This window comes from Calonectris borealis, chromosome 3, assembly GCF_964195595.1.
Source record: "Calonectris borealis chromosome 3, bCalBor7.hap1.2, whole genome shotgun sequence".
Lineage (NCBI taxonomy): Eukaryota > Metazoa > Chordata > Aves > Procellariiformes > Procellariidae > Calonectris > Calonectris borealis.
Genome location: NC_134314.1, coordinates 121113403 through 121130310, shown reverse-complemented (window position 1 = coordinate 121130310; position 16908 = coordinate 121113403). Strand labels below are relative to the sequence as shown.

General features: G+C 38.5%; 1 protein-coding gene across 3 annotated transcripts in view; it reads left to right on the top strand.

The window, feature by feature from the left end:
• The window catches only part of MACROD2 (mono-ADP ribosylhydrolase 2), an 888004-nt gene that overhangs the window by 192788 nt on the left and 678308 nt on the right, over nt 1-16908 (top strand). The window lies entirely within an intron of this gene.

The window sequence follows — 16908 nt, the reverse complement described above, 5'->3', positions numbered from 1 at the left end:
CCATGAAAAGGTGCTTGACAACTGCACCCGGGCATCTAAATAAAACGGTTCATGTTTCTCAGCTGTGTGTCTGGACGTTAAAGTACAGGGAAGCCTTACCTGGTAATCCTGTTGGATTAATCTGTTTCTTTTGATTCGAGTTAGTTGTTTGCAGTATACCAAATTTTTCTTTGTTTAAAAGATAATCCTTTAAAAGGTAATCCTTCGCTAGCCATTCATGTTCCTGCGGAGCCGTCCGTGTACCTCCTCTCCAGCGCTTGCTTCCAATGGGTAACATAAAAAAAAAAATAAATCAATGCAAATGTTGAAATTCCAATCAGGTTCCCAGAGCACTGCTGCTGCTGAAAGGATTTGGCTATTGACTTTCCGTGGTATTTATTCAGCTGGACTGTACTTCAAAAGTTGATGTCTGTTCAGCATGGCACTAGATAACGTGGCTCTCCCTCCGTGGCAGGCAGGATGAGCCCACGCTGTGAGTCAAGTTGGGATTTTTCCTGTATTTTCTGTGTTAAAAGTGAGGGAGTTTCAATCAAGTTAATTTATTGGCCATTAAAAACACCTTCTCGCCCCCGCCCGCCGTTACCCCGCCACCTCCAGGTCTCCCGCCCTCTCAGGGCAGGCTGAGGTGATGGCGGCACACGAGGCTGGGTCAGTGTGCTGCTGCACCTTCTCTCCTGCATCTCCCCTCTCTCCTCCTGCCCTGGCATTGTTTTGGGCTTTTACCACCATTTCATAAAGAAGTTTCCTCAGCGGAAGCTCCTGTGGCAGGATGAGTTTCGGCGCACGGTGGGTCTGTAGAGGAACCGGCTGCGGGCGGCACAGGACAGCCCCGACGCCCTCCCACAGAGGAGGTCTCCCCGCAGCCCCCTGTGGCCAAAACCCCGCGAAACACAATCCCAGATCCTTTAATCTCCAGTGGAACGATAACAACCTACCCCCTTGCTTGCGATGCAGGTAAAATACCAAATTTTACTATTTTATGGCTTAGAGTTTGACTGCTGATGGTTGAGGGGCTGGGTTTGTGCTCTGGAGGTGCAGTGAGCTGCCCTTGGGTAGGGTGGCCGACGCGTCCTCACAGTGCACTCACTTAGGTTTTCCAAGTATTTTGAGGAAAAATTCTGAGAATTTTGCTCCCAAAGTACTCCTGAGTTTGAGCAGCCACCATGGGGTGTCTGTGGCTCCGTCCTTGCGTGCATGCGTTGGCTTTTCGGAGAAGGGAAGGGTGCACAGGGTCTGCAGGCTGGAGCTCGCTCAGGGGAGCACAAGATGGAGGTGCCCCTGGCTGGCCTACCCGCCTGCTGCAGGCAGATGAAGCCCGGAGTCCCTACCTCTTGGAAAAATGACTTGTTACTGGCAACGTGCATTTCTCTGTAGAAGGGATCATTTTGTTTCCAGTTGAATGGGTTTGGATTTTAAATTCTGGATATATTTTTTCCTTTTTCCAAAAGGAAGTGGCGACAGCACTCCATGTAAAATATTGCTAGTGAATTATTAAAACTTTATTATATATATAAACACCAAAGCCTCCTTTTGATTGCAGATGCTGAATATTTATGATAATGCATAATACCAGTGTAGTTTCTGCAATAACGGGATTCAGATCTCTTCAGTAACGTTTGTTAATTTAATCTCTCTGTCACTGCTGGGGGTATGAATACGTATCTTAGTTTTACAGAAAATGAAAACCAGAAACTTCCGCTTGTCCAAGTTCATGCAACAGGTTTCGTGATTTTGAGCTGTTTTTGAGCTGTTCTGTGTTTGAAATCTTTCCAGAATTGAACACAAAATAGTTGGAAATGGTTATTTGAACATCCTGATCTAACGCTTGCGAATTACTCAATACATTACTCAATTACAATTGCGAATCTTCTGGAGGAGAACTGTTGAGGAACCCAAAGGGTGATGTTGTGGGCAAACGTAGCGCATCTGGTTGTAAATTCAGGTGCTGGTGGTTTTGGGCGGCTGCTTATCATCCCTGCATCACCTCAGAGCCACATCAGGGCATCCGTGTACTTTGATTTCCCAGAGCCAGAGTAATGATTTGTTCTTGCATTCCCGATTTGAATGCTGTCTATTCATTGTCATGACCACTTGGAATGAAGAGATAAAGTAGAAAAGATACCAGAAACAATTTTTCACAGAACTGTTTAATCATAAAATCGAGAAAGCCACAATAGAGTCTTAGAAGAATCTTTAGTTAAATATAAATGTCAAAGGTTTCTTTCTGCTTTTCAAATAACTCTGAAGTTTCCAGGATTTCATTATGAGTTTGGTGAGCGAGCCTTTTTTCTTTTTCATTCTTTACTGGTTTTAATAATTGATTTTTAATTAGGAGGCATATTTCGCTTTCAGGTCTAGATTTATCACACATTCAGCATCTCACTGCTCCTATTAACTTGCACAGAGCATTATGACTTATTTGTGCATCATGTATTATTTGTCCCATTACGTTCAACAGTGCAAAGGTGAAAATTGTTAAGAAAATTACCTGCATTTGGAGGGAGTGAGGAAAAAACACTTGGTATTTTGAGAAAAAGTGACCTCTTTTAAAAATGTATCATGAAGTTTTGGCTGTTGAGAAATTGAAATGCCCTATTTTGCATGGCAATTTTTTTCTTTACATTCTTTTACAGCTGTGTCAAGGAATGAAAGTATGTGATTTCATGCACTTTGTTAAAGCGAAGTGAGCAAGAGCTGAGATTTCTCCTCCCTCTAACATTTTTTGATAGTCTGTGGGTTTTGGGGGGTTTTGTGCCCCACTGTTTGCACCTTATTTTCAATTATTTTTCTGGGATTCGTTTTTCCTTCACTTCATTTGCTGGCTGTAATCAAGTTCTTGTTACATGCTGATTTCTGGATTGGCTTGCTTCCTTTGACCTTAAATTGAGGGTATATTTAAAATAGCAAGCTAGGGATTTTTTTTTTTCCTCATAAGATTTTGTTGCCTATGCTAGAGTTGGGGAAGGAGACATCATTGTTTAGTGTGTCCTGTTATGAACACAATTTTTGTCAGTTCTGTGCTTGAAAATGATAATTTCGTCTTTAAAAACTCTGAGAGAAGGCAGGTTATATTCACAGTCTTTTGTAAGCATTGTTTGGACCCAGTTTAAGTTGGTTGCCCCAAAAGGATCTGTCTGCTTTTCTGTTTCTCTCTGTCTCTCTTTTTTGGCCAGTGTAACTAAGTCTTTTCTAGGGCTTTTGCTGGCATGGAAAAAATTAATTCCTATATAGCCGTAAGTATGTTAGCATATCTTAAATGTCGACCAGACCTACCTCTCCAGTCTGCCAAGATACCGTTTGTAGGCATGTCATTTTAAGTAACTGTTACGGCGTGGAGAACTTATATTGTGTTCATGATCACAGTAGGGAACTGGGTTCCTCTGTACGTTATCGGGTAGACTCCATTTTGAAAGCGGGATTTGCTGCCTTTGTTCGCCTTTACCTCTGCATTAGATTGTAATAGTGGCAAAAAAAGCGTTTTCTCCCGCTAGAAAGAAATTACCACAGACTGACTTCTATCCTGGAAAATGGGTTTATCAGGAGGGAAATGAGTTATTCAATGGCCGGAGTCTTTTGCTGAGCCTGAGCACAGAATCACACGACACAGGAGACGGATTTTGTGCGAGGGTCAGTATGCCACTTCAAAATGCAAGCAGCTACACTCGCCTACGTGCAAGCATCTAGTGCCACATCAGCCCAGTGGGCTCTCTGAGATACAGGCATGGATCTGGCAGATAGGACGCAGGGTTGGGTGGGCACCTGCACCTTTCCAGAATGACAACTGAGGCTCAGATATGTGGCTTTGTCTGGGGCTGCTGAAATACCACTAGATACCAGTGTTTGAGCATCTGGGTTGTACCACTTGGGTCCAAAATGCTGGTGGAGTTGTTTGTTTTCAAACAGGGGTATAGCAGGTGTGTAGCAAAACCACCATGGCTGCTGCTAGTGCTATAGAAATAGAGGATGACTGCTGGTAGGGTGCTGCTACAAAGTCGCTGGTGTTTGCCAGCCACCCTGTCTGTTTGTCAATTAATTGCAGATTAATGGGTTCAAAAAGCCAGTGATTATCCAGTCAGTAGTGGCAGGAAGGAACAGCTGACATAAATATCTTTCCTTAACTTCCCTCCCCTTGGCCAGGGATAAAGTTTTTATTCTCATGGCTGTGACTTAGATACACTACTAACCATTTCCAGCCTCCTTCTGATAGTTAAATCTCTACCAAAAAAAGGAGATTTTTCACTGTCTGAACAGTAACTTGACATGGCAAATGAATATTCATGACCCTGAGAAGTGACAGTTGTACAAGAGAAAATTGGAGGCAGAAATGAGACAACTTGCAAAGCACCCCATAGCAATTTAAAAGGAGAATAGGAGAATACTTTAAATATTAGACTGGCCCTACGCTAGCCCATTCAAAATGTATAATAGGAAGAAGACAAGCCTGTTTTATCCTGAACCAGGATGAGATGCTCTCTGTTTTGGATTTCACAGGGCTTGGGCTTGATATTTACATAATTTAAATGCGAGTGAAGCAAGGGTTTAAATCCAAAGTTCAAATTTGTGCATGACGTGCGCATAACATGAATGCATCCCTTGAGAGGAGAAGAAAGAGTTTGGGAGAGGAGCAGTGACAGGATTCTTTCATCAAGAAAATAAGCGTTATTATTTTGTATTTTTTTATGTCGGTCTGTTGTCATTTTCTTGTATCGTGTCAAATATGTTTGTCAGATTGGGGTGTGCTTGCAACAAATGGCTTCGTGGAACAAATGTGCTTCATCTGGGATTTCAACTAGCTTCAAAAGCTTTCACTTGCTTTGTACACTGCGTCATCATATCTTAGGTATTTAGGTAATAGCTATGAAGGTACAAAGATTTTCCTAGCAAATAATGATCTTGTAGAAGGACTGATAATTTAAGGCAAATGGCCGTTTGCCTTTGTTGCTAAATAATCCCTTTCTGCTAGAAGATTGCCGCTGCAATTCTGTAGCGTTGTTAAAGTGTTTTATCTCTTTTTACTATTTGCATGCTGTTCTTTTTCATCTCTGTTAATAGAGTGGGTTTGAGAGGGCTGTATCCACCGGTTCCCCCACTGTGACGGTACATCAGCCGATTAAAATTTTAGTATTTATGCATTTGTGTATTTCTTTCTGTACAGCTGTAATACTAGTTCCATTGGTAGCCCAGTAGCTCAGGGCAGAATGTAACCCTTTCAAGGTGTTTGGTTCAGCCCAAAATCTTGTTATTATTTATGAGCTTTTTGTTGGATTAGATCAAAGCAAATAGATTTCTCTGTAATTTAACCGCTTTTATAGAATTTATTCAAACTTCCTATGTAAGCAAAGTCTTTCTTTACAGGTCAGTTATTCTTGAAATGGTTTTTTTCTTTCTTCAATCTGTGTATGTATGTTTGCTTTTTGCCTTCTGTTATTGCAGTGGATACTTCCATGTGAGTTTCAGTTCAGCTTTAATTAAATTAATGCATTTTCTCATTTTGTGGTGCATCTAGAGATACAGTGATGATAGCTCTATAAATAAATAAGCATAGTTTATTTCAAAAGACCCTTAACCCAAACTGCCATGACTGTACTTAATCGTGTGCTCTACTTCATAGAGGATTTTTTTTGTTGTTGTTTAAATATGATGTATATTTTGCTCTTTGGCTAGACATGGTGCTACCTTCCTTTCTCCAGTCATATTATACATTCTTATAGTTACAGGTAATAATCATAAACAGGAAGTCTCTGGATTGATTTTAAGTATTTCTTAGTTGTTGCCTAATTGTATCCTGTTAATTACACTTTCCCAGCAGTTACTTAAAAAATAAATAAATTATGTTTTGCTATTTACAGGAACTGGTACAGGTATGTGATCAGGTGTTAAGTTTCAAATGTGTACATATAGTTGTTGATGCACATAAATGACTTCCCCTAACGATGGCTTTAAAATACGTGTTCAGCCTGTGATCCTTTAAAGTGGTTCTCCTATTCCAGCCAGTGGTATAGGAACAGGACCGTACGTTTCTGTCATGAAAATAATCTAAAATTTAATGTGTCCAGGCATACTTACTCACGGCTGTCCTCAGCCTTTTAATATTGCTGCTGTGTTGCCTTAATGAGGCATTAGAAGATGATGTTTTATTTTTCACTCATCAGTTACTGAATGCTGAGTCCACAACACCCTGAGCTCCCACTTAATTGTGAGGCCTTTTTCTTACTCAGATAGACTGTCACACTGACTCTCCTCGTTTTGTTTAATTTTGTTATGAGGTAATTAAAGTGTTATCTACCCACAACTAAAAAATGAACATAAGCAGTTTCTGCCATACATATATATGGCTTATATATGGCTTTCATATATACGTACTTTTATATATAAGCATGTCACTGTACATATTGGTCACTGAATCTTGCAGTCTTTTCAAAAAGTCTGACTTCGTGTGTGTGTGTGCGCGCACAGATGCACATGTGTATAAATACAAATATGGCATTAATTTTGTTAGACTGGGAAAGACCTTTAGTTCGTGGTCATTGAAAATTTAAGGTGCTCTTGATAAAAATCCAAGCCGAAAAGGCAGGCAGTTACGTAAGGAATGCGTTTCTTCCTTTTTTCCTTTTTGTTTCATGTTACGGGACAGAGCTGCAAATCAGGATGAGAGATCACAAACCTTCCCTAATCCAGAGATATCACATGATGTATAAGACAATTCATGGTATGTTTGTTACGTGAATTGGAAATATGCTCTAAAAACGTTAAACACTTTTTCCACATACGGACAAATACTACGTATATGTCTCGCATGTATGTCTTGCATGCAGAAGATACAATTATTTTTTCATTTACCAAGGTGCTGCTCAGGCATCTTAGGGTACTTCTGTGGAGACTCTCCCCCTGCAGTTGAAGGTGAAGAGCACAGCTCCCAGAGTGAAAATAGAGTCTGGGAGTGCAGGAAGCGACACGTGTGGCTGTGTGCTACAATGAGAATATAGTAAGTCAGGCAATCGAGTATATATATGTGCCAGTCTCCAGAAGACAGTTTTTAAAATTAAGCATTTGGTTGGTTTCCTTAAAGAAAAATCTGTAAATTGGGACACCTGTCAAAGTTGTTCAGTTTCACGCCTAACAATCTCGACAGTGTCCCTTTTGCTGAGGTAAGAATGAAGCGAGCGCTGCAATGAAGACATGTTTTGTTAGGCTCAAACAGGGATGGTGGTGTTAAGTCTGTTTCTCAGATTTAAGGTCTACAGCTATTTTCCTGGTCCTGTAACAGAACTACTGCCTATTCAGTAGGAGGAAAATGCCAACTGCAATTTAAAACATTTTAAAACCACGTTTATTTATTTTTACAGCTGATATCAAAAGAAATAGAACAATTGAAATAAAGGAGTGATGGAGGTACTTCACTTGTAGACATAGAGGCACTTTTGAATATCAGACCATTTACTGAAGCTTTCACGCTGGTATGCCTAAATACAAAAAAAAGACCTTAATCTTCCTTAAAAGTATCTCTAAGCCCTAAGCTCCTTACTTTCTACATCAAATGTATATAAATGATACAGGTGTGAGCAGCAAGGCATGGAAAAATGGCATGGAAAAATGGCGACAACTATTTGTTGATCCTTGTTGGTTGTTCTTTTTAAAATGTGTGCGCGTCCAATAAAACGAAAGTATGGGCATTGCATGACACTAGCACCTTCCCAGAAGGAGGGAGAAGATAGCTGTAACTACGTCTGCTGATGGGCTCGGGCATGAAAACTCGCATTCCCCAAAGGTCAGAGATTGGAGGTTGTCATCGTCCTTAACGTCCCACCTCCCATAATAGAAAGATTTTACAATAGTTTCTTCTTTTTGTTTCTGATGAAAGCAATTACTTCTTAGTCACCGTATTTTCAAAGAAAATCTTGAATAAAACCCAGGATTAAACTACAGAGGCAAGCAAAAACCAAGTATTGAAATTACTGATATTATAGAAAGAGTTTACAACTCTCTTCTTGCCGCATAGAATGAAGGATTATGAAATCAGGTCTGCATTCACCTCTCACCTTCTATTTCAAATTTTCTGCTCTTTCCACAGAGCTTCACTACTCATTTATGAGTCGCTCTTTGCTGATCACATTTTTCCAAAGTTCCTTTGTTCTGTGCAAAACGCTTACAGATTATAACATGCAGCTTTTCAAAAGCCAAGAAAATCTCCAGCAGAGCGGCTGGCAAGATGGTTGAGCCTTCTTTGTTTTCTGCGTGCCTATCTTTGCAGTTCTTGTCCTTCCAGTTTTGAGAACCCTCTATCAAATAGACAGTATAAAGTGGAATGAACTTTTGGCATTATTAAAAAAAAAATGAAATGTGGTGATTGGTAACGAAGGATTAAAACTCTTACATAGATAGAACTGATTTTTAAGAGACATTAGTGGAAAACCTGCATGTACAAGTCTGTCTTTGCAGTTGCTCGTCTTCTCTAACTGATAAAATTGGATGGTAATGCAGCTTCCAGTTGTTAGTTTTCATTCTCATGCCATATAGCAAGCTACAAATGATGCTCCTATGATTTAAGAAACAAATAAAAAAGCTTACACGCACATCCCTCCCTGCCGCCCTTTCTAAGACTTCAAGTTTAGCCTGGATCACTTTGTAGATTCAATTTAGACTTTATTTTTAAAATCAGTTGTAGTGGGGGAACAGTAAACCGAGGTGTGAAGTAACCAGGGACAGGAACTGCTGAAGATGGCTTTGATATGGAAGAAAACACATGATGAACCTCATCCGCATGAGCGTTATTGTCACAGAATCTAAATGCTCTGCAGACCTTTGGTGCACTTATCCTAATTGCTCTGTAACAGAGAAGTAATGTTTTCTCCATTTTACAGTTGGGAAAATGAGACGAGGAAACCGTATGTTTTGCAAAAGGTCCAAGTAGAAAAGAGCAAAAATCAGCTCTCTGAAGGCAAAGCATAACTCACTGGGGTTTCATAATGCCTGTATCAGTTTTGCAAATAGGAATTTTGATTCCTATCTGGCAGGAAGAGGAATTTTAATTTTAGTACCAGTTTTATGGGTAGAAACAGGATGATATTTGGAAAAAGAGAAAACATACTCTGCTGAGAGCAACTTTCTGACAATTAGACCTTAATTGGTTATACAGCAAATTCTCTAAAGGAATGGCAGAAGGACCACCAACTGGAAATAAGATACGGCTAGATAACCAGTATTACACTAATGGAGATAAAATTGAAGATAGGAAAAATGTGGCGTATTTGAGGCTACCACCATTAGTAATTCTGAATAAACAGCGATTCACTGTTCCTATTTGAGGCTTTTCTATATTTAGAGAAGGGCTGTTTACTTTTACTTTGGATTTGTGTAGTATTAATAACAAAGCATTTTGAAATCTTTTTGATGACAAAAAGACAGTGTCTTCTGGATTAAGAAAGTATCTAATTTTGTTATCTACCAAATCTAGCCTCTTCCAAGAGTAGAAGAATTTCAATGATTCTCCCATTAAAAATGCTACCTTATAATTACATGTAAAATAGTTGGGTTTTTTTTCTTTACAAAGTTGCCTTATTTACATCTTTTTCCTTGTTCCTATGTAAATGCCTAGTACTGTGTAGAGTTTATCATTCAAGTTTCTTTTAAAGTTAATTTATCTTTTTAAAATTCAAAATCATATTTTTGCCATTTGGACTGACAGATCTCTAGTGTTGTAGTTTTGGCTACATACACAGTAGCAAAGAACAAAATATTTTTTGTCACACTTCTACTGTTACAGTTCAGTCTGTTCCTTTTACATTATCAGCTTGTTTCTCTGGGCTTCATAGAGGCATCTGTTTTAATTTTTATTGGGCAGGGCTGCAACCTAGCAAACTCATGTAAGCTTCACAAATCATTCACAAATGTGGATGATTAAATCAATTATGTCTTGGCTGAGTGATCTATGAGTGTATAATACACACACAAGGTTAAAAGAATGTTATTAAGGTGCAAAACCAAGAACTTAAAGTGAGGAAGTGCCAGAATTAAAGTTGCCTGCAGGCTCGCAGTCTCTATGCATATATGTATTATGATATTGCCTCTAACTGCAAAATTACACTGTTTTTCCAGCTGGAGCCTCATCTCAGTCATCCTCTTTGTTCCAAGCATAAACCGTGATTCACTTTTTGTGTACTTAATAAACTTTAGTCTGCAAACCAGTATTTGGTATGGTACTTATCAGTTTGGTATATGATTTCATAAGTAAATTAAAGATTTCATAGGTAATATATTTGTCTTCCCCAAAACAATGGTGTTATCTTTACCAAAATTAAAAAAAAAAAGAAAACCAGAGATAAGGTCAGAATTCTAATTTTAAGGCCCAAGCTATACAACAGGAGACTAATTTCTGTAAAGAAATGGAAGTTCTTAAATTTCAAAAAGTACATCTGGTAAATTCCAAGCGATTCTGCAAACTGGAACTTGTACATCAATTCAGGATGTAATGCAACATTATAAATCGTCAGACTGAAATTCAGCTTGAGATTCCCACCTTCTTCTCTACTTCTTGTTCCCAGTCCCACTACCTGCATTTTACAGTTTACTGCTCCCTTAAATCACGTCCATTCAAAAGTCTGTTGGCCTAAATTTACATATTAAAGAGGGATTAGTTTTAGGAAGGGGTTTTAATTAGACAATTCCAGACTGTGGTCTTAAAAAAGTTTGCTTTGACATGATTAAGGAGCAGAAAGCTGATTGAGAGAGGAGTGATGGGTGTGGAAACAAGTGCGAAGGGGGAGAGGTGAGTGATAACTTCCTCTGCTGCTGGGCAGATTGTCATGTGAGACCCTGTTCTCAAACACTTGGGGTGCAGGGAGTGAGTGTCCCCTTTCTAACTTCTTACCTTAATGTTCACTTCTAAAAATTAGCCTCCGTGTCTAGCCAGTCACGGTTTCTCTCTGCTCCTGGCTCACTGTCTGATTTCTTTCTGGGGAAATGGTTTAGTTTTAGTCCCAGGCCTATTTCCCAGATTCTCTCTCTTTGAATTCACATGCCTGTGCCCTTTCATTGCCAACTTCACTCTTATGCCATATCCTAATCACAGCTTTAGTCACCAATCCCTCTCATCTTGAATCATGCCATTTGCCCCTAAATGCAGGTAGCTCCCCTTCTCCTTCCTTTCACCAGTTTGTACTGGCATGAAGGGAAAAGCGTTCTGAACAGGCAGTAATTTGTCGAGCCAAATGAATTCATTACTCAAGCAAATGAAAGAGAACTGCCAATTTCAGAGTTGCTGTAAGTGAAGAAAAAGTTCATGAAAGCCTACAGTTATGGTTGTCATCTTTGTTTATCTTTTAATCACAATTTTGATTTAAAATGGTTAGCCCAACCTAGCTGTACCGTGGTGGTCACCCCATCTGCTGTTCCATGGCTCTTAGGAATGAAGGCAGTATTGTTGGTGTAAAAGGATAAAACCCCTGGTGTTACTACCTTCTTTGTATTTCTTCACCCTTGATGATTGGACAATAATTTCTCCACGGGGATTATTTGTTCAAGGGTGGGTCCTCTGTTCAATCCAGATATAACCCAGCTGCGGTGGAATTTAGCCTCTTCTCTGGGCTTACAAGCAATTAGCGCTTCAGCCAGGACTGCCTGCCCTCCCAGAGAACAAAAGATTTGGCAGAAAACTTTTCCCTTGAAATGACAGCTGGACAAAGAATCGGCAGATTTATCAGACAATTATTTCGAGTCACTTTTTACAGAAAAGAAAAGTAGCATGAGCTCATCATGGACTGAGATGAGACCTCTTATATGTGTAAGTTTATATGTAGATAACTAGTGGAACGAGTGTCAAAAAAATGAATATTCTTAATAACACCAGGTACAGATAACAGTCATATGTGAGTTTTGAAGGAAATTTGCTCTGATGACAGGTCAGTTTTTCAGCAGGAGCTGGAAAATTGCAAACATATGATTATTCAAATAAGATGATATCTGCAAATAGGATATACTAAGCAAATACTGTAAAGTTCATATGTGGTATTATTATCTTCTTCTCCCTTGAGATTTGATTCAGCAGGAGCAGTTGAATTTTTTTAAACATAAAGAATATGGATGTTTAGAGGACATTGTTTCATTATAAAGGAAAAAAGTACCAATGCACATCAAATATTAAATAAGATTCTCTCTTTTTCAAAATTAATTCCCAAATTTGATGCAATAAAATTTTAACAGTTGTGGGAGAGCTCCCAGAAGACGCTTCATTATGTCTCATTATTACAGCATATGTGAGGCCATAGTACCCTTGGTTGCCATAGTTCCTTATTTAATCAAGAAAAATATGTTTCATGGCTGCACAGCTGGGTAACCTTATGTATCTATAGTTTTCTCAAGAAACAATCATATCTATGCCCCATATTATCTTAATGTGAATTTTGCTTCAAAAATTCATAAACCAGACTTCCTATTTTTTTTTCTTGCCTACATGGTAAACTTTAAGGTCAGACCACAATTTTGCCTAGTGCTTCCTGGGTTTTCTTAATAAAGGGAAGGCTTTTTTCCTTTTGCAAGGCCAAATGTGATTGCAGGCTTTTAGTATTGCAGCACAAGAAAGGCAGAGTCTCCACGCCGGTGGGTGTGACAGGTTTGCATCAAGCAAATGGTTGTATGTTTTTTAAAAACAATCTGAATTCTTAATTATGTGTTTTTCTTTCATTTATGTTATTTAAAACTTCATACTTCTTATTGACCAAGTTGTATCAGGTCTCCTCTGGAACTGCTATCAAATAACAGTTTAAATATTATCTAGCTTTAGGTGCTAGCTTTAGTTAAATATCTGTCCTGCCAGGGGAGACACTGTGAGGAAGACTTGCTTAGCTTTACAATTTCAGTAGTAATGTTTAAATAACTTTGCAGGCATGAAATATCCAGGAAGGCTGCTGTAGTCTCTAGGAGCTTCTTAGAGCGAATTAATGCCCTAATACTCAGGGAATATTTACAATTTAATAATTGAGGAAAGTTGATTAAATATACAAAACATTTAAATACCCATTTTAAGCTCGCATTAATTCCTGACAAATTAAAGTATCGTGGCATTTAGAGAATTACAGACTTCTAGCAGTGAGTTTGGGCCTTACAGCAGTGTGCCCATTTCACGTGAAATAGAACATTTGTGTTCATGGCTATGATGTAGGCGGTTGTATTTAGTCATACTGAGTCTGATCTCTCGTGGTGGAGGGATTTGAAGATTTGTGAGTACTGTTCCCCTAACTAAGATGGTAGGAGACAACTGGAAAAGTTCTTTTTTTATTATACCCGTGGGGATCATTTCTTTCCCTCATGTGACTCTGCACACAGGCATCACAGCTACTGATCTTTAGCAGGTCTGGGTAAGAGTAATCCAACTATTTTAAAAGATTCTATATATAATCAGAGGAAAGCAAGGCTGGATCAGACAGTATCGTTTTTGCTTAGGTTGTTCCAGGTGGATACTTGTCAAACTGTTCCTTGTGTTCTTGCGTGTGACTCTGCAACTTCTGTAGGCAATCTTTTCCAGTGCATCACTATCTACACCATTATGCCATTGAAACATTTTTCCCTGGAATCTTAATTTTTTTTTGTTACAGCTTTAAGCCTGAAATTAAAGGATTCCTGTTGCTTTTTCGGGGCGGGGGGGAAGCTGTCATGTCATTCACAATGTCTCATCTGTGAGAAAAGCAGGTGCCTGTGAAGCAGCCCACAAGGCTAATGATGAAGGATCAAGACACATAGGAGATTTGTAGACTCATTAGTTTCTTCCGGGCTGCCCAACCTGGTTTTGCTTTTGTAGCACAAAATGTCTGTAAACGAAAGTACACCTGAATTTCTGGAGAGAGAGACAAGATGACAGCAGTACTCCTGCCTGCTCCTTTGTGAGTAAATCTCCCCTGGATGCAGTTGCCCTGAAATTACAAAAGGGTGCAAATGGCTGTCTCCTCCTCATCTGTGGGAATAAATCAGACATGAGAGTTGTAGGCTTGGCAGTTAAGCATTTCCATTTGTAGAACACTGACATAGTAATGATGGTAATTTTGCATTTGTTACTACATGCCTAATCTAATTAAGTTTTTCTTAGGGTACAATTGTTGTTTTCTGTATTTAATTATGTAAGCACCAGGTGCAAATGTTAACACTAGCTGAATTCAGAAGGAAACCTTTTATCTTTGTCTTATGCAAGACCTTTTTTCTGTATCTTTAATTTTGCAGTTAAAAAAATGCATACAGTATTTGGTTGTTCCAAGGAGTTATATTAACATTTCTGATTGATATACATAGGAAACGCTAATGAGGACTAAAAGTTTATATTACTCTTAGTTTAAATGTGTTTAGAAGTATTTATGAGCTCTACATTTTTGGTTTCAGGTGTTGCAATAGTTCAGACTTCTTTTCCCAGCTATACTGCTGGTTTTGAGGGTTGGCAGACTTCCCACACTCCACGACAGATCTGCCCCTGTCTGTTTGAAAAGGTCTGAACTACGGTAGGGGTCTGTTGTCTGAATCTTGAGTTTCGTGGAGCACTGGTAAAACTGCTTCTGTGACTGCCAGCCTGGCTGTGAACTTTTTGCCACCATTTCATCAATGCTTGTTCAAACATTGAAAGAGAGTTTTCAGTAGAATTCTTTGCCTGGAATAATAAACTCAAGTATTATTTTTAAAGCTCAAGGACCTGAGCTTTGAAATGATGTAAAAGACGCCTCGGAGGCAAGTGACTCTCAAAAAGTTTTGAAATTATAATGTTAATTTTTAAATAAAGTGAACAGGAATTGCAGTAAACTTTTCCACTTGTAGATTGGTAATTGTTTTAATCTATTAAGTAAAAATAAGTAAAGCTTGTATTTTCTAGTTTCTAGTCATTATTAGTAATCTATATTTACATAAATTTGGCATTAAGTATAATAGAAAAATTAGATAAATGATTGATGCACGTTTGCTCTAACGCGTAAGGTACCCATAAAACATTCCCATTACTAATGAATGAAAATTGTCTACAGAAACATTTTTCAGCCTTTTCTAATTTGTGAATGACTATACATTTTGTAGTAAAAGTATGGCCTGTATGTACCATGAGTTTAGGCCTGCTGCCAGCATGCCGCCTTCTCTTAGTTACCTTTCGTGGATTCCTTCAAAGTAGGAAGGAAGGATTTTAAGTAGGATTTTAAGTAGGATTTTAAGCCCTCCGTGGACCACAAGTCCTTAGTAGAGACCTGAAATATGCTACCTTTCATTTAAGGATCCTGTGTGATCACTTTTCATTGGGCTGTGAAGTATGATTTTACGGTTGACTGTTGAACCATTTTCAGTACAGAAACATAAAGGTTCACATTTATACTGGTGTAAGATTGACAGCATCTATTGTTTTAATTCTCGATCCAGGTAAACAAAGAAGCTGTGTCTGATGGTTGTTTTGAATCAAGCTTTCCAGTGTTGTTAATGGTAGAGATTTCCCCCATCCCTGCCATTGTTCTTAGAGACCTCAGTTGTTTCAAGTTCGGTTTGTTTCTTACCCTTCAGGCTTTTAATTCAGACTCCACTCCTTTGATGGTTTATCACCAAATTTGTTCAGAGGCTTCCATTTTTTAAGGTAGTCTTTTAACTACTACTGATTATGCATCGCATCAAAGAAAAGTGGCTGGAAACTTTAAAACCACAAATAAAATATACATCAATGGGTTACAGTAATGAATGCTAACATACTGTTTCTGCAGAAAGAGCCCTTTAGGGACAGAAGACCATGTTTCAGGTGATGTGAAAAACAGTAAGCTTGACTTCTGAGAACAGCTTGCTAGAGTTAGTGGTCAGGTTTTACTAAAAATGAATTTTAAAAAGATTAAAATAGGTATGTTTAGTATGAGTTCATAGAGTCTTCAAACTAGTATCAGGATTAATTCTTTCTGGCAAGGAGGCCTGCACACTGATAGGAATAATAACTTGTCACTTAGTTCCTATATGGTTTTTTCTGCTTTTGGATTCATTTTTCCATTATTCCTGTTCCAGGTGTTGTTTTTTTCTCCCAGAAGTACAATGATTTATTTGGGTGATAATACACAGGCTGCGATATTTCAGAAGTTAATATCTGTTTCTATGTAGGGATGCTTGGGAAAAAAGAAAAAAGACGATCTTGCAAAAAATACGCTGGCTTCATTAGGTGCAAAAGTGTCTCAAATGGCCCTTAAGCAACACTTTGGCTTCTCCAGCTTCTCAGCATGAAAACACGTCTTAAGTAAGTTATATTATTTCAGGACAGTGAACAGCTTGCTTCAGATCCAGCAACTGTGTTTACTCTTTGGTTTTGGTTTTTCTCCCAAATGAAGAATGTCACTCTGCCTTGTTTACGTTTACATCTCAAAACAATTAAGCTAAAACAGCTTCATAAGATTTGGAGCTGGCTTGCTCTCAGGGAAAGCTTTACATTTAGTTTCCAGAGTCATGCAGTAAATAGACTTATTTTTGTTTTTTCAAGCTGGTACGATTGCATATGTGTTCATCTTTCTGAAGAGGTTTGAATGCTGTTGATTTTGAATTGTGGATATTGGCAAGGAAACTTACCCATAATTTCTGTATAGTGCTTTAATTATCTTTATGAGAAGAACAACTAACTGATTTATAATATCTTTGGGGATATTTTTTATTATATCTTTGGGTATCTCACTGAAATTCCTGTTTTGTGAAGAAGTAGAGTAGGAAACAGTAAAAGCTTACTTGCCTTTGATTACAGGATCAGGTACAAACAAAATTCAAAGACTTTACTCCTTGTATTTTTCTGTGTCCTTGTACTATACCTATCTGTGAAATAGATGAACTTTTCTCGTCTGAACTGAACTTGATTTATAACACAATTGTATTGTTCTAGTGCTTAGTCACAGAAATACTACAATATGTAGGGAACTTCAAACAGACCTAGTGTTG